The 17,742-nt window shown below is 49.8% G+C and overlaps 2 protein-coding genes and 1 long non-coding RNA gene across 6 annotated transcripts in view; 2 read left to right on the top strand and 1 right to left on the bottom strand.

Moving 5' to 3' along the window:
* ELAVL1 (ELAV like RNA binding protein 1) overlaps positions 1-5,191 on the bottom strand; it is a 38,935-nt gene extending 33,744 nt beyond the window's left edge. For 2 of the 4 annotated variants that reach the window (XR_014835765.1, XR_014835758.1), the window contains exon 1: positions 5,048-5,191. The gene's annotated coding sequence lies outside the window, so the exon portion shown is untranslated. 4 annotated transcript variants of the gene reach the window in all.
* Positions 5,192-5,342: 151 nt separating this feature from the next.
* The window catches only part of CCL25 (C-C motif chemokine ligand 25), a 31,903-nt gene continuing 19,503 nt past the window's right edge, over positions 5,343-17,742 (top strand). The window contains exons 1-2 of the mRNA NM_001435215.1: positions 5,343-5,531; positions 6,120-6,256. The gene's annotated coding sequence lies outside the window, so the exon portion shown is untranslated. The remainder of the gene's footprint in view (positions 5,532-6,119; positions 6,257-17,742) is intronic.
* On the top strand, positions 5,348-13,490 carry LOC146405509 (uncharacterized). Its single transcript, XR_014837660.1, has 3 exons — positions 5,348-5,531; positions 6,120-6,256; positions 13,117-13,490. It is a non-coding gene; the product is annotated as an uncharacterized LOC146405509 (long non-coding RNA).

The following is a 17,742-nucleotide window of genomic DNA, read 5'->3' as shown; positions in this document are numbered from 1 at the left end:
TTTTTTGTTTTTTTTTGTTTTTTTTGTTTTTGGTCTTTTTGCTATTTCTTGGGCTGCTCCCATGGCATACGGAGGTTCCCAGGCTAGGGGTTGAATAGGAGCTGTAGCCGCCGGCCTATGCCAGAGCCACAGCAACATGTGATCCGCACCACATCTGCAACCTACACCACAGCTCATGGCAACGCCGGATCCTTAACCCACTGAGCAAGGCCAGGGATCGAACCTGCAACCTCATGGTTCCTAGTCGGATTCGTTAACCACTGCGCCACAATGGGAAATCCTAGCTGGGTTTGTTATCACTAACCTACAACGGTTACTCCTTGTCCCCGTACTCTTTATTAACAAAATCAAAGTGAGCGCCTTTCTCCCTGACCTCCTGCTGAAAGCATCCCCATCTCCTCTCCTCCCATCCTCGCCACCCTCTTCAGACCTGCTCCTCTTCCCAAGTTACCTCAGTTGGTGGCACACACACACCTGTACCCAGGCCACCTCTCTCCATCCTCCAAAGCCAAGTGAGCACCAAGTTCTACCAGTTTTACATCTGAGATGTCTTACTCTGCCCTCATCTCTCTGCCATCATCCTTGTTCAGGTTCCTGTCACCTCTTGCCTATAGTGACTCCTGGCTGGTCTCCTGGCCAAACGATTATTTCAAACTGAGCTCTCCAAACCCGGTTTAGTCTTTTCCCTCCATATTGCTCCTGTTCTGTTTGTCTCCCTGTTCCTGGTGACATCGGTCTTGCCATTGGGCTGTTCTTTTGTTCCCTCTCCTGTGAATCTTTCCTCTGGCATGAATGTCTCTGCCTTTTCTTTTTCTTTTTTTTAAGGGCTGCACTTGCAGCATATGGAAGTTCCTGGGCGAGGGGTCCAATCAGAGCTGTAACTGCCAGCCCATGCCACAGCCACAGCCACACGGGATCTGAGCCACATCTGCAACCTACACCTCAGCTCACAGCAACGCCAGATCCTTAACCCACAGAGCGAGGCCAGGGATCGAACTCGAATCCTCACGGATACTAGTCAGATTCGTTACAGATAAGCCACAATGGGAACTCCATAAACGTCTCTTTGAAGTGACAGCTGGATCCAGTCACTTCTGAGCTCCTTTCTAACCTTCCTTCCTCTAGCACACACAGAGTGCAACCACGAGCCAGGCAGGAGCAAGGCAGGAGGCATACAAGATAAAGAAGCAGTCCCAGTTCCAACCTTCAAGTTCAGGCCATTACCGGGCCACTTCAGTACTGCAAAAACCTCTTGATTGGTCTGTCCATCCTTACCTCTCACTCAGAAAAGCAATCTTCCAAGCTCACCTCTTGACTCTGCCCAGAAACGGTCTACCACCTGCCCCTGGCATAATATTCTGAATTGACTTCTTGAGCCTCTGCCTGCCCAAGCCAGTCCCCTCAGGCATCTGGACCTCTTTGTGCCCGACTCCTTACTTACTCAGGCTACTGGCTGCACCTGGAAACTGCTGCCCACGCCTCTCTGATCACAATCACCAGTTTGGACACCAGCTCTTTCATCAAAGACAAAACCCAAGCAACAATCATTTCTTTCAACGCACTCAATGCTGTTGCTACCCGAGGCTTCATCCTTTTATTACTTGATCTCTCAAATCTATCTAAGTCTTTTCTCCCCGATTTAGGTTGTAAATTCCTTGAGGAGGTGATTTCTTCTCTTTCTCCCTGTTCCCTGCCACAATGAACAAGCAGTGAGGTTTCATATGTTCAGTCTATAAAAGCGTGCTCACTGACGTGGCCAATGCACACGAGGCTCTGGGTCAAGTGACAGTGGCCAGCAAGCGTATGATCAAGCCCCATCAACATGTATGGACGCTACCTTCTGCCACCTTCCCACTTCCTGTCTATCCATGTACATGCCTCCTACTCCAATGATGTCTGTGTCCACATTCCAAACCACTCCTCCTGCCTTCTCTGTTTCTCTTAGTAACCGTTATCTACCTTCCAGGCACTCAAACAGGGACTCAGAATCAACCACTGCTGTTTTATCTTGCTCACTTTCCAAAGCTAAACACCCACTGGGTCCTGGGTCCTTAATTGTCTTTACCACCACTATAGCCCTGGGTCATGTTTGTCATTTTTCAGATTTACAGGAAAGTCACCACCTCCTAAATGGTTTGCTGGCCTTCAGCAATAGCCCCCTACAGCCCTTCCTCTGTGTGCAGATCTGCCTCCTCCACTTTGTGAACTGAAACTGCTAGCCCTGGCCTGGCCTACAGGACACGCCCATGCCCTCAGCACACCAGCTGTGTGAGTCCTCTTGCCACCACTCACTTCACCGTCTTACCTCTGAAATACCACACAATTCCCTGCACAAACCAAGATGTTCCTGCCTCCATGCCTTTGCCTGTACCGTTCCTGCATCCTGCCAAGTCCTTCCCCACAGTCTTGGCCTGGCTGACTCCTCCCCACCCCTCAAGCTTCACCTCCTCCGGGAAGATTCTGTGATCTCCCTTATGGGGGAACAGTTTCCTTCTCTGTTTCGGGTGGGGAAAAATCAGTCAGCACAGAGCCATTATCACACTCAACAGAGTGAGCTAAAACAATCTATGCAACACCTCGAAATCACCAATGCGCCCCCCCCCCCCCAGAGCCTAGCATGGTGCCTAGGACATAGCATCAGGGCAGAGAAAGTTGGTTAAAGGAGGGAAGCAAAACTAACCTCCCTTCCGTGGTCTGGTTTCCTCTGGTCTTCCCCGACCGAGAGTTCTCCGATCAGCCTCGCTGCATCACTACTGCCACCTTGGGGCGAAAGGAGGCAACTGCACTTCTCTCACCAGCATTTGATTCCATTGAATGAGATGGGGACACAAACGAGGGAAGAAATATTTGCAGTGTGGCCAGAGGAAGTGTGGCAGTCGGAGGAGGCTTCAAATGGTGAGTGAGCTCTGACCTGAGCCACACAGCATGAGAAAGAGATCTCGAGGTGGAGGACAATGGCATTCCAAGCAGTGGGGGCAACAGGTAGAGAAGGGTTGGCGCTTAGGGCTGATGTGCAGGTAAAATCAAAACAGAAGGGAGGATTAGAGTGCAAAAGACCTGGGATCTCAAACTTGAGGTAGCTTTTAAGCCACATAAATAGGTTAAAAAATTATTTTTCCCCACCCGAAGACTCTTAATTGGGAGTAACATAATCAGACCTGCATTAAAAAAAAAAAAAAAAAAAAAAGACAACTCTTGCTGGAGTGTGGAAAGATGATAGAGGTGGGAACAGGAGTGAAAGAGGCAAAAGCAAGCATCAAGAAGATGGCATTTTTATAATTCTCCTCTTGTTTTGCACTTTGCTGTCCCATGACCTCAGACTCAACACATCCAAACTGAAATTCTGCCTCCAAATCAGTGCTTCAACATAAACATTTTTTCCACATTTTGAGATGTTCATATAGCTTTGCTTCTTGATGGACCTTGAATTTTGTAACAGATCCCAGCACAGAATCCTGTACACAGAAGATGCTCAATGATAATTCAATGCAATGTCAACTGAGGTCCCCTGGACCCTGCGATTATAACGGCAGTAAAATCCAGTGCCTAAGAGTAAAGACTCCGAATCAGAGGGCCTGAGCTCAACTCCTGCCATCATCACACTTCACTGTGTGAGACTGGTCACATTAAGTGACCCATGCAAGCCTGTTTCTTTGTCCCCAAATAGAAATTACAACGGCACCTACCTCAAGGCTAAAGACAAACAAAAGTCTGTGAGTGTAAAACACCTAGTAAATGCTCACTAAACACTGTCAACTGTTTATAATGTTATATATTCAATGCCTACCAGGCACAGGTCACACACAATGCTGGGGTTTCCCACATCCTTAATATCTGTACAGCAATATTCTCATCCGTCCTGTTTCATAGATAAGAAAACGAAGGCTCCCACAGCTGAATCTGTTCAACGTTTTGGGAGCCTTCCGTTCCAAGGCATCAGAGATGGGGCTAAGGGAACTTTTAGGGTAATATCATTTAGTCCAGTGGTGGTTCTCACATGTGTAAGCGCGCGCGCGCGCGTGTGTGTGTGTGTGTGTGTGTGTGTGAGATACTTTCAGCAACATCTGAAGATATTTTTGATCTTCACAACTAGGGGACATGGATGCTGCTGGCGTCTCGTGGGTAGAGGCCAGGGATGCTACTCAGCATCCTACCATACACAGAACAGCCCTCCCCCACAAACCAAAAATGATCAGATCCCAAATGTCAGTAGCGCCAAGGTTGAAAACCCTTGAATCCTCCTCCCCATCGTCCCACTTCTGGACATTGGTTCTCAGGATTCCACAGGAATACTTTCAGTAAAGGGGAGGGGGCTCTGTTCCTCCAGGGGCAGGGCCTGCAGAAGTTCTTCCCCACATGCCCTACAAACAGTAGGTATTAGAACCCATTTTAATAAGCCTAGCAGCGGAGGACGCCGGAAAAGGAAGAACATCCATCCTCCATTGTTCAACTGCGTGCAGTTTATGTTTTACACACACACACAATTTTACAAACCCAAACGTCCCACGCCTCAAAAACAGCTTTGTTAGAGATGGCGTCCATAAATATATATTTTTCTTCGACCCTCATACATAGTGAAGGGTTTGCACACTTCTAAAAGGACCTCAGATCGGCCGCGGTCCTCTGACAACGACCACAAAAGAATGTATAGGATTTCCCCGGGGAGCGTGCCCGTGGGCCGTGACCTCTGCGCGCTGAAGGCGCTCACCCGACTCCCTCGTCTCTGGCTTCGCTCTCCCGCCCCCGGATAGCCGGCTTGCAAGACTACCCCGGCCCGGCCGTGGAGCCCGGCCGCCAGGCGCGTGCCCACGCCGCGTCCCCCTCTTTCGGCCCTCGCGGCGGCCAAGGAATCCGGCCCGGGGCCTGTCGCCGGCGCCCACAGCGGCCGGCCCTCGCCAGCTCGCCGAGGCCCGTGCGCGTCCCCTCCCAGCCCCGCGCGGCCTGGGCCTCGGCCGGTGCAGGCCCGCGAGCGCCCGCGGCCCGGCCAGGCGAGCTCAGGCCTGCCGCGGCCTACCCCGTCGAGCGCCGCCGAAGGCCCCCGCCTCACCTGGACGCGGGCGGGATGGCCCGGGGCTGCTCCGGGTCGGGCGGGCGGCGGCGGCGCGGCGCTAACGGCTCCGCTCGGCCTCGGTAGCGGTGGCGGCAGCGGCGGCGACGGCGACGGCGGCGGCGGCTCCTCCTCAGCGCGCACGACCCGCTCCGGCCCGCGGCCCGGACACGCCCCCCCGACGCGCGCACCCATTGGCCAGCGTCCGCCACTGCGCGCTTCTCGTTGGCCGGCGTTGCTGTCGCGGCGCCCCGGGGCGCGCGGCGGAGGCGGGACTTCCGGCTGGCGCCGCCTGAGAAGGGCTCGGCGGCAGGCAGAGACGCGGGTGGCCGGCGATGGCCGCGGAGGGGGCCAGTTGGGGCTTGGCCCACGGCGGCCGACGGAAGGCGGTGACCGAAGAGCCGCGCCCTTTATCGGGGGCATTTTGTGTGTCTCGAGCCTATGTGTCCCACCGCCGCCGCGGCCACCGTTACCACCCTACAAGGTAGGAGCGGTCAGTGCACCAGGACTGTAAAGGCAGGACTCGGGTTCGAATCCTGGCCCCAGCGTTTCCGCACTACGTACCCTTGGGCAGGGGCTGACGTCACCTCGGCGGGCCTCAGTTTCCTTATCTGGTGTAATGAGTAGGCGGGGCATGGGATGCCGTCAGCGTTCCATCAGTGTTGCTTATCAGAGCTAGCAGTTTACCCCGATGCTCAGCCTAACACCCATTCATTAAAATTTAATTGAGTGCCTACTACGTGCCAGTCAATGTGTGCACAGTGAACTAGCCAAAATACCTGCCTCTATTTGGTTGACATTCTAGGCTGGCTCTGTCCAAGAGCGGTATAAGCGTACCACAAATGTTAGCCACATGAGTAATTTAACGTTTCTTATAGCCATGCTAGAGGGGGAAAAATAAAAAGAAACAGGAGATGTTAATTTTAATGATGTGTTTTATTGAACCCAATTTATGTCCAAAAAGCTGTTTCAACATGTAACCAATATAAAAAGTTCTGAGATCTTTTTATGTTTTTTTTTTTTTTTCCTTCTTTACGTGCTTTTGAAATCTGGTGTTTTTTTACACTCACAGCGCTTCTGAAGTTGGACTGGCTACGTTTCAAGGGCTCAACAGCGCAGTTGCCAGTGACTACTGTATGAGACCGTGCAGTGCTAGATGAGGAGGCAGAAAAGAAATCAAGTGGATTCCACACACAGTGGTGAAAAGTGGTAAGAGGAAAAGTAAATTGGACAGAGGGCATAGGTGAGGAATGTGGGGATTTCAGTTTGAAAGAGGACTGTTAGGAAGATTGAGACAATAGGATCTGCAGAAGGACCAGAAAGAGTCAAGAACACTGAAAAAATAATCATAGTGTAGTATAGTGTCATGTTTATCCAACAGAACTTTCTCCCATCATGGGCATGCCTTTTAATCAGCAGTGTCTCATTTAATAATCACCAGCTCCATGTGGCTTTTGGGCAGTTGACATGTGGCTGGTGGCACATGGTACTGAAGAACTGAGGGGTGTTGTTGTTGTTGTTTGCTTTTTAGGACCGCACCCATGGCATATGGAAGTTCCCAGGCTAGGGGCCAAATTGGAGCTACAGCTGCCAGCCTGCACCACAGCCACAGCAACTTGGGATTCAAGCTGTGTCTTCGACCCACACCACAGCTCACGGCAATGCCAGATTTCCGACCCACTGAGCGAGGTCAGGGATGAAACCCACATCCTCATGGATACTAGTCAGATTTGTTCCCACTGTGCTGGAGCGAGAATTCCCAGGTTTTTAATGTACTTAATTTTTACTTTTTTTTTATGTCCCCATCTGTGGCATATGGAAGTTCCCAAGCTAAGGGTTGAATCAGAACTACAGCTGCCAGCCTACGCCACAGCCACAGCAATGCCCAATCCGCGCCACATCTGCAACCTGTGCCGCAGCTCTCAAGGCCAGGGATTGAACTGATATCCTCACAGAGACAACGTCAGGTTCTTTACTCCTGAGCCACAATGGGAACTTCAATTTTTATTTAATTTAAATTTGGTAAAAAAAAAAAAAAATAAGAAAAAAAAATTGGTCACCTAAAGCCTGTGGCTCCCATAGTGGATGGCATAGATTTAATAGAATGGTGACAATTGCAATACCCTGAATAGAGCTTATACTGTGTGCAAAACGCTCTATGTGAGCTCTGTGGAGTCCTCACAATAGCTCTGTGAGAAGGGAGCTATAATCATTGTCACCATGATGAATAATGAAGTCTTTTCATTCGTTTATCTATGCTTCACTATTGCTATCATTAATCTGCTATTTTTTAGAAGAGTTTTAGATTTACAGAAATCTTGCACAGAAAATACAGAGTTACCATCTTCCCCACACCCAGCTTCCCTATTTGTAACATCTTTCATCAGTGTGATATATTTGGTATACATAATAAGCCCATATCGATACATTATTGTTCACTAGGGTTTCTGTTTTATTTTTTGTTTGTTTGTTTGCTTTGTTTTGTTTCTTTTGGGGGCCACACCCTCGGCATATGAAGTTCCCAGGCTAGGGGCCGAATCCGAGCTGCAGCTGCCAGCCTATGCCACAGCCACAGCAACACCGGCTCCCAACCATGTCTTTGACCTACACCGCAGTTCATAGCAACGCCAGGTTCTTAACCCGCTGAGTGAGGCTGGGTATGGAACCTGGATCCTCATGGATACTAGTCTGGTTCTTGACCCACTGAGCCACAATGGGAACTCCACAGTTCCAGTTCTGGTTTTCCTTTTTCCTAATGTCTTTCTTTTCTTCCAGTATTTCATCCAAGATACCACATTACATTTATTCGTCCCCTCTCTCTCTAAAGAGAGATATAATTGACCCGTAGCACTGTATTAGTTTTAGGTGTACAACCTAAAGATTTGATACATGTGTATATTGCCAAGTGATCACCACAGTAAGTTTGGTGAATGATTAACATCCATCACTGCACGTAGTTAATTTTCTTTCCCCTTGGCTGAGAACTAGTAAGATCAGTTTTCTTAGTTATCTTGTCTCTTTAGACTCCTCTTGACTTTGGCAGGTTCTCAGCCTTTCCTTGTTTTTATTTATTTTTTGCTTTTCAGGCCCGAGCCTGTGGCATATGGAGATTCCTAGGCTAGGGGTCAAATGGGAGCTATAGCTGCCAGCCTACGCCACAGCCACCGCAATGCCTGATCCCAGCTGCGTCTTCGACCTACACCACAGCTCAAGGCAACACTGGATTCCTGACCCACTGAGCGAGGCCAGGGATCAAACCTGCATCCTCCTGGATAGTAGTCAGATTCGTTTCCACTGCACCGCAACAGGAACTCTCAGACTTTCCTTGTTTTCAATGATCCTGATGATTTTGAGGAGAGCTGGTGAGGTATTGGTAGGATGTCCCCCTATTGGAATTTGTCTGGTATTTTTCTCGTGATAATACTGGGGTGATGGGTTTAAGGGAGGCAGACCAAAGAGATGAAGGGCCAGTCTCCTCACATTGTATCAAGGACGTACTATCAACTCTTTTCTGCCTGTTGATATTGGCCTTCATCTCCTGGCTGAGTTAGTATTTGCCAGGTTTCTCCACTATCAAGTTACTTTCTCCCTCCTTTGCTTGGAAAGGAAGTCACTGTGTGCAGCCCACAGGGAGCAGGGAGAGTATGTTCCTCTCGAGGAGGGATAGCTACATAAATTTATTTGGAATTCTTGTACATGAAAGACTTCTCTCTTCTCCCTCCCATTTATTAGTTTAATCCAATCATCTAATTATATCGTATGGCCTCCTGGATATTTACTTATACTGTGGATTATAATCCAGTACTACTTTGTTTATTTTGTTGCTCAAATTACTCCAGCCCTTTCAGTTGGCTCCTTTGGCCTTTGACACAATCCCGTCGATGTGTTTGATTCTGGTTTGGGTTTTTTAATTCATGTTATTGAAGTGTAGTTGATTTACAATGTTGTGTTGATTTCTGCTGTACAGCAAAGTGACTCAGTTTTAACTATATTCTTTTTCGTATTCTTTTCTATAATGGTTTATCACAGCGTGTTGAATATAGTTCTCTGTGCTCTACAGCAGGACCTTGTTGTTTATGTTTTTGGGGTTTGTTTTCTTTGAAGAACATCCTTACTTTCTGGCACTATGAGATGTATATGTCCTGCCCCAGTCCTAGGATCAGCCATCTCTCCAAGCCTGGTGGAGAGATACATTAGTGAAAGGTATTAGAAACCAGGATCTGGGCACTAGGAGTGCTTGTTGCTATCAGGGTGTTGTTTCTTTTAGATCATCAATACTTTGTAATCTCCCATAATGTATCTGGTATAGGCACTTAACCTTGGGGATACAGCAACAACCAGATATGGCATCTGCCCTCATAGAACTCAGAGTCAACTTGTGAGGACAGGCATATGAGGGACACTCTGACACTGAAGAGCTGTGCAACCTTGGACAAATTAGTTAATCTTTCTGAACTTTAGCCTCCCCTAAAGTCTGAAATGGGAGTAATTATAGCACTTTATGAGGGTACTATGAAAATGAAATGAAGTCACCCACTTTTAGAATCTCTGAAACAGAGCCTAGCATAAAGTGCTTCTTAAGTCAGTGTCTGTCTCTCTCTCTCTCCCTCTCTCTCTCACCACACCTGCATCATGTGGAAGTTCCCAGGCTAGGGATTAAACCCATGCCGCAGTTGTGACCTGTGCCACAGCTGTGACAACGCCAGATCCTTAACCTGCTACTCCACAAAGGAATTTCTGCTTTTTAAGTCTTAATTATAAGAAGTTACACAAATAATTACAGTCTTTAGAGGTTTGGAGTGCCAGCAAAGTGTGTAACAGGAAGACCTGACTTCATTTTGGGGCAGCCAGGGCAGGCTTTCCCAGTCAGTAGTGTTGCAGCTGAGGCAGGAAGGGTGAGTCACCAGGCAAAGGGAAGCAGAATGTTTCAGGCAGCAAGAACAGCAAGTGCAAAGGCCCTGAGGTAGACAGGAGCCTGATACACTTAGGAACCAAGAGCAGGCCAGCTGGCAGCTCATGGGATTGAAAGAAATAAGACGCACAGGGCTTAGTTGACCATGGTGAGTTGAGACTGTCTAAGAGCAAGGGAGGTGACTTGCCCAAGTGCACATGTCTAGTAAGGACAGGGTCCAGGTCTGCTTAATCTCAGAGATATTTTTTATTTTTAAAATTATAGTTGATTTACAATGTTCTGTACAGCAAAGTGACCCAGTTATGCATACATAGACATTCTTTGTTTCATGTTATCCTCCATCATGTTCCATCACAAGTGCTATATCCCTTCTGAATACAATAGTTTGCATCTACTAACCCCAAAGTCCAGTCCATCCCACTCCCTCCCCCAGCTATTAGTGATATCGTGGTATTTGTCTTTCTCTTTCTGACTTCACTTAGGATGAGAATCTCTAGGTCCATCCATGTTGTAGCAAATGGCATTATTTTGTTCTTATTCATGGCTGAGTAAGTATTCCATTGTGTATGTGTACCACATTGTTTTAATCCATTCATCTGTTGATGGACATTTAGGTTGTTTCCATGTCTTGGCTATTGTGAACAGTGCTGCAATGAACATAGAGATGCATGTATCTTTTTTAGTGAAAATTTTGTCTGAATATATGCCCAGGAGTGGGATTGCTGGACCATGTGATGGTTGTTCTATATTTAGTTTTCTGAGGTACCCCCATGTTGTTTTCTTTCTTTCTTTCTTTCTTTTTTTTTCAATTTTACTTTTTAGGACCATACCCATGGCATGTGGAAGTTCCCAGGCCAGGGATCGAATCAGATCTGCAGCTGCTGGCCCATGCCACAGCCACAGCGACTTGGGATCTGAGCTGTGTCTACGACCTACACCACAGCTCATGGCAAGGCCAGATACTTAACCCACTGAGTGAAGCCAGGGATTGAACCCCACTCATGGTTACTAGTCGAGTTTGTTACCACTGAGGCACAATGGGAACTCACTATACTGTTTTCCATACTGGTTGTACCTCGTCTCAGAGATCTTTATTTCCTTAGTCTGAGTTTGAGATAGGAGTTTTGCTTTTAGGAATTTGGAGGGTTTTTTGTTTATTTTTTCAGTAAGAAGCATAGTTTGGGTTCTTAGGGGTCAGAATCCAAGTGCGCGCCAGCCACCGAAGTTCTAGATGGTTCTGGTTATCCCTCTAAGCACAGGCTCTGAGGGTCTGTGAGGTCAAGAAACCCAACGATGACGCAGCTTGAAGATATCACTGCTGTGAGGGAGAGGAGGACACACAGACACAGGAACCTACCAGGGTGACAAGGGCTAGGCCATCAGGGAAGACCCCAGCCAAAGAGAATTTTAAATGAGACACTTAACACTGATTCTTTGCAGAGTTCCCACTGTGGCACAGTGGGATAGGCGGCATCTTTGGAACACTGGGACGTAGGTTTAATCCCTGACCTGGCACAGTGGGTTAAGGATCTGGTGTTGATGCAGCTGTGGCTTGGGTCGCAACTGTGGATCCTATCTGATCCTTGGCCCAGGAACTCCATGTGCTGTGGGGCAGCCAAAAAAGAAACAAGACCAAAAGCATTGATTCTTTGCTTCTTTATTTGAAGGAAGGGACCCAGAGGCAAGGGTGGTGTCAAGGAGGCTGTCAAGACAACCAGGGGGAGAGCTGTCAAAGCAGACGAGGGGCAGAGTATGGGGAGGAGCATTCCAGATGTTTTAGAGGTGGGATCTCTGGGACTTGGAGACAGCCAGGTGTGGAGAATGCGGTGGCCTGAGTTGCTAGACACTCAGCAATGTGGATTGGGAAGCAGCCGTCCTGAGGACCAAAGCCGGGCAGCCTGGACAAGCCCAAAGAACCTTCTGGTACTTGAGCTCTTTGGGGCCCCGACTACAGTCTGATTCCACCTCAAGTGCTGAGTAGGTGGGTTGTATAGAAAACCAGGAAGCCACATTGACTTTTCTGTGGGCAGTTGAGTTTAGGTTCAGGTTGGCCACCCTTTGAAGCTCACAGCCCTGATCACCCCCTTGCTAGAGAAGTAAGCCATGGGTACCTGCTGCTTCCAGGCCTGGGTCACCCATGCTTCCTGCTTGTATACATTTCCGCCCCTGAGAGCCTGGCCCTGGGGCGGGCACAGGGCATTCATCCAGGAGTTGCCGCGCTGATAACCTCCCCAAGCTTCAGGTTGCTTATTTGTAACAGACAGGTGGCACTGCCACCTCAGGAACACGAGTAGCACAGACCCTGAGCAGAGTAGCTGTTGCCCAGGGTGACCTTCGAGCATAGAGAATTCTGTGCTTAGTGCCTTGGAGTAATAAAAGCCCAAGTGCTGATCTGAGAAGCGTGTTTCCCAAATGCCATGGTGTGAGATCACCTGAGTCACTGACCTGCGTGCGCTTGGCGAGTTTTGGTTTCCAGAATGAGCTTTTTGGAGTTCCCTGGCAGCTCAGTGGGTTAAGGACCTAGCACTGTCACCACTGTGGCACAGGTTCAGTCCCCGGCTTGGGAACTTCCACATGCCTCACGCACAGCCCAGAAAACCCCTCCAAAAATGGAATGACCTTTCTGGATCTGACCCATGTCCCTTCCACTCGGATGTCTTTCCAGGCAATGGCATTTTATCACCTTTTTTGTCAAAGATCAGCACAGGCCCCATAGCTTTGATTCTGAGGGTCAGTGTTGTTGACAGTGATCACTTTCACTTCCACTATCACCTTTCTCATTCCTGCCAGTGATGAGGTAGAAGCCACTGTGTCACTTTTTATTTTTTTCATTTTTAAGATTTCTAGGTTTTCGGAGTTCCCGTCATGGCGCAGTGGTTAACGAATCTGACTAGGAACCATGAGGTTGCGGGTTCGATCCCTGGCCTTGTTCAGTGGGTTAAGGATCTGACGTTGCCGTGAGCTGTGGTGTAGGTCGCAGCTCAGATCCCGAGTTGCTGTGGCTCTGGTGTAGGCTGGTGGCTACAGCTCTGATTAGGCCCCTAGCCTGGGAACCTCCATGTACTGCAGGAGCGGCCCAAGAAATGGCAAAAAGACAAAAAAGAATAAGATTTCTATGTTTTTAAAATCCAACTTTTCTTTTTTTCATGCCATACAGGTTCTCCTTGTTTTGTCTCTAAATATTTTGGAGTTCCCATCGTGGTGCAGTGGTTACCGAATCCGACTAGGAACCATGAGGTTGCGGGTTCGATCCCTGGCCTTGCTCAGTGGGTTAAGGATCCAGCATTGCCGTGAGCTGTGGTGTAGGTCGCAGACACAGCTCGGATCCTGCGTTGCTGTGGCTCTGGCGTAGGCCAGTGACTACAGCTCCGAATCGACCCCTAGCCTGTGAACCTCCATGTACTGCAGGAGCGGCCCTAGAAATGGCAAAAAGACAAAAAAAGGAAAAATAAAAATAAAATAAAATAAATATTTTACATGTATCTGTGGGGATTTTTGTAATGCTTCTTTAAATAAAAACTTAAACAGAAATTCAGCAGTTGCTAGTATATTCACAAAGCTGTGCAAACCTCACTGCTATCTCATTCCAGCACATTTTCATCACTCCCAAAAGGAACCCCATGCTCATTAGCAGTCCCTCCCCAGCCCCTGGCAACCACTAACCTACTTTTTTTTTTTTTTGCTTTTTAGGGCCACACCCGCAGCATGTGGAGGTTCCCAGGCTAGGGGTCTGATCACAGCTACAGCTGCCAGCCTACGCCAGAGCCACAGCAACACCGGATCCGAGCCACGTCTGCAACCTTCACCACAGCTCTCAGCAACACCAGATCTTTAACCCACCGAGCGAGGCCAGGGATCAAACCTGCAACCTCATTCATTCCTAGTTGGATTAATTTCTGCTGTGCGGTGACGGAAACCCCTAACCTACTTCCTGACTCCATGGATTTGCTTATTCTGATCACTTCTTATAAACGGAATCATACGACATGTGGCCTCTTGTGCCTGGCTTCGTACTCTGAGCATCCGGTTTTCCAAGTTCATCTGTGTTGTAGTGTACCTCATTCTTTTTTTACGCTGAATAATATTCCACCATACTGTTGGACTACATTTTGTCAGTTCATTCATCTGTCAATGGATGCTTTGGGCTGTTTCCACCTTTTGGCTTCATGGACAAGTGTTTGTGTGAACATAGGTTTCATTTCTCTTGGATAGATACCAGGATAGATACTGTGTGGCTGGGTCACATAGTAACCCTTTCTGAAGCACCCCCAGGCCATTTCCCTCAATCTGTTCTTTGTGAATGAGAAGGAGGCTTTGTGCCTCTCAGTCATTGGCAGATGCTCAATTTGCTGTGACCATTCTTCAGCCCTGCTCCTTATCCAGTATCCCATGGGAAGTGGGCCAGGGGCCTGTAGATTTGCCAGGGGCTGCCCACAGGGTGCCTCCCACCTGCCCGGATGTGCCAGGGCAAGAGCACCAAGGGTCGGTGCCCCACCCTGGCAACTCCCACATTCCATGTAGCACAAAACCCTCGCGCTGCTCAGCTCGCCAGACGAAAGGTCCAAAAGCCCAGCCGGTGGCCTCTCTTGGAACGCTTCACATGTGCTAACCTCTGCTCTCAAGCAGTTAAGAGTGAATCGTGCCAGAAAACCCAGCCAGGTGTGTTATCAGCTATTAAAAGCTCACGCAAATTGATAAGGGCCAAAGGAGCAAAGATCAGAAACAGTTCACTGAGAGAGAGTCAAACCTCAGACGGGCTGGTCAAGGCAAAGATCATTCTAATACCCAAGACTCTCCTGAGACCACTGGCTTTCCTTGGGGTGGCAGCCACGTTAATCCAAAAGGCCCTTTGGAAGATACTGAACATCTTAAAAGGGTCATAGTCTGTCTGCAAGAGGATGTTTCTTACACTCTTTAATAAGCACAAAGTTGGCAATGATCTAAACACTCAGTGATGAAGCTGGCATGGAGAACTGTGCATCCTCTGGAAATGTCAGGCAGGAGGCCTGCGACCACATGGAATAAGAGTGCCTCCCAGGAGGTTACCACTGTGGTGCAACCAGATTTGGTATCTTGGGAGAGCTGGGATGCAGTTTTGATCCCTGGCCTGGCACAGTGAGTTAGGAATTCAGCATTGCCGGAGTTCCCGTCTTGGCTCAGTGGTTAACAAATCTGACTAGGAACCATGAGGTTGCGGGTTCAATCCCTGGCCTTGCTCAGTGGGTTAAGGATCCGGCATTGCAGTGAACTGTGGTGTAGGTTGTAGATGTGGCTCGGATCCCACACTGCTGTGGCTCTGGCATAAGCCAGTGGCTACAGCTCCGATTCGACCCCTAGCCTGAGAACCTCCATATGTTGCAGGAGCGGCCCTAGAAAAGGCAAAAGACAAAAAAAAAAAAAAAAAAGAATTCAGCATTGCCGCAGCTGTGGCTTAGGTCGCAATTGCGGCTTGGGTCTGATACCTGACCCGGGAACCCCATATGCTGAGGGGCAACCAAAAAAGAAAAAAAAAAAAAAGTGCCTCCCGGGGAGTTCCCTGGTTGCTCAGTGGGTTAAGGATCCAGCATTGTCACTGTAGTGGCTCAGGTCACTGCTCTGGCGCAGGTTCGATCCCCACCCTAGGAACTTCCACATGCTGTGGGTGTGGCCAAAAAATAAGTGCTTCCCAGGTCCTGGGCCAAGTACTGTGCACGCAGTTTAATCATCACTGTAATCCTCACCGTGAATTGAGTCCCGTTAGATGGGCAAGAGGAAGGATGAGCAGGATGCAGGTGAAAGGTGGGTGGAAGTTGAGAGTGGAGGAGCCAGGAAGATCATTCCCAAGGACCACTCTGGGGAAGGAGAACCCAGCTGGGGTGAGGGGGTCATGGGTTCAGGGTGGCATCTGTGGGGTGTTATTTCCACTCCCCCACCCAACCAGGGTCCAGCAGCATAAGATGCTTGAGCATGGAGGGAAGCAGGCATCCTCAGTAGTGCCATTAAAGTGATGGCTGCAGGTTCATACAGGAGGCAGAGAAAAGGCCCATCTCTATCTTTGTCTCCCTACCCCCACCCCATCCCTAGGCACCTGATGGGCTGACGTCTTAGGTGCATCCTGGGCATATGACTTCACTAGAGCTGCCAAAACCAAGCACAGACCTGGGGCTTAAGCAGCAGAAGTTTATTTCCTCACAGTTCTGGAGGCGAGAAGTCTAAGGTCAAGGTTGGTTTCATTCAGAGGCCTCTCTCCTTGGCTTGCAGGATGGCCATCTTCTCCCCCTGTCCTCACGTGGTCTTCCCTCTGTGCATGTGTCTGTGTCCTAATGTCCCCATTTTACAAGGACACCAATCATATTGGGCTAGGTCACCCTAATGACCTCATTTTAACTCAGTCATCTCTTGAAAGGGCCTAAATCCAAAGACAGCATGTTCTGAAATGCTGGAGGTTAAGGCTTCAATGTAGGAATTTGGGGCAGGAGGACAAAGCCCAGCCTGTAACATGGGGGGGAGCATGGGATTCTGCCCCAGCCCACCAGCTGTGGGGAGGGGAGCTCAGGTGGCCCCGTCACACACAGGCACTGCCCAGTCTGCCACAGTTCAATGGCATTTTAGGGTTTGGGTACTCCACTCTCTGGTGGATCGAGCAGACCTGGGGATCCAGGGGGAGGATGGGGAGTCATACATCTGTGGCTCAGACTCAGCCAGGGGCCAGGGAAATTCACAGAACCTGGCTAAAGCAGTGACAGCCACAGCAAGGGCAGGATCCTGTGTTGGGAGGGCTGGGCCATCTCCCCCGACAGGCACCCCCTCGTAGCTCCAGGAGCAGGGGTTTTCCTGGGCTCACCCCCAGGGAAGTCCCACTGAACACATGCTCGCCTCCCCCTCCTCTCCGAGCTAAGCCAATGCACCGAGCTAAGCCAATGCACTGGTGCACTGGGGTTTTCTCTACCCAGATCCCTACCGCCCTCCTCCCCACCCCCACCCCCCTTTCCCTTCCTCTGGAAATGCAGCTGCTCTGCTCCCAGCCCACCTGGGAAGATGGGGTGCTGGCAAAGGGTCTGGCTCTCAGTTAAGCACTCAGCCAGTATGAGCCCTACCCTCTCCCGTGGCTGGGAGCTCCTTGGGGGAATGACTGGCTGTGTCATACCCAGCACCCAGCACAGGGCCTGGCAGCTAGCGGACATCAAAGTTCTGCTGACCTCCTGAACCAGCAGCCAACTCTTCTCTTAAGGGCCAGTAGCAGTAAGACACCAACCCAGGTTCTCCATGTTCCAGCAGAGCCCGCCCCCATCCCTGAAGTCCCTTTCTCAGTGGGTGAGACAGGCACCCACTCCTGCCCTGGCCCAAGGAGGATCCATGGGACTCCAGATGCCTGCAGCTGTGGGATGTCCCTGCTGATGCGAGCACTGTAGGGTGGTGACAACAAGGAGCTGGAGGGGGCACCCCAGCCCCAACTCACCCCTCCTCCTGTCATGAGCCCTGTCACCCACTGTCCAGTGCCCCATGGATGAACTAGGTTGTTCTCCATCCAGTGACCCACAGAGGCGGAACCAGTGGTCTTCGCACACGCCTCACTCCCCTTCCCAGTGCCGCAGGGCCCCAGGGGCTAGAGCGGGTCAGGCCTGGGATGGGGGCTGGGGGAGAGAAGCCAGGCTCCTCAGATTCATCTCCCTCCCAGGGCCTCACATTCCAGAGGTAGGAGGGTTCAACCACACAAACACTTCTGTTCCGGGGCAGGCCAAGGGTCAGGAGAAACTAGAAACAGCTTTTCTCCAGGAAGGTGGGGCAGGGGTAGACAGGCCAA

Source organism: Sus scrofa, chromosome 2 (genome assembly GCF_054392235.1).
Source record: "Sus scrofa isolate SSC_HxYL_T2T_F1_AM1 chromosome 2, Sscrofa_HxYL_maternal_Yorkshire_Landrace_v2.0, whole genome shotgun sequence".
NCBI classification, from domain to species: Eukaryota; Metazoa; Chordata; class Mammalia; order Artiodactyla; family Suidae; genus Sus; species Sus scrofa.
This window is presented reverse-complemented; position numbering and strand designations above follow the sequence as displayed.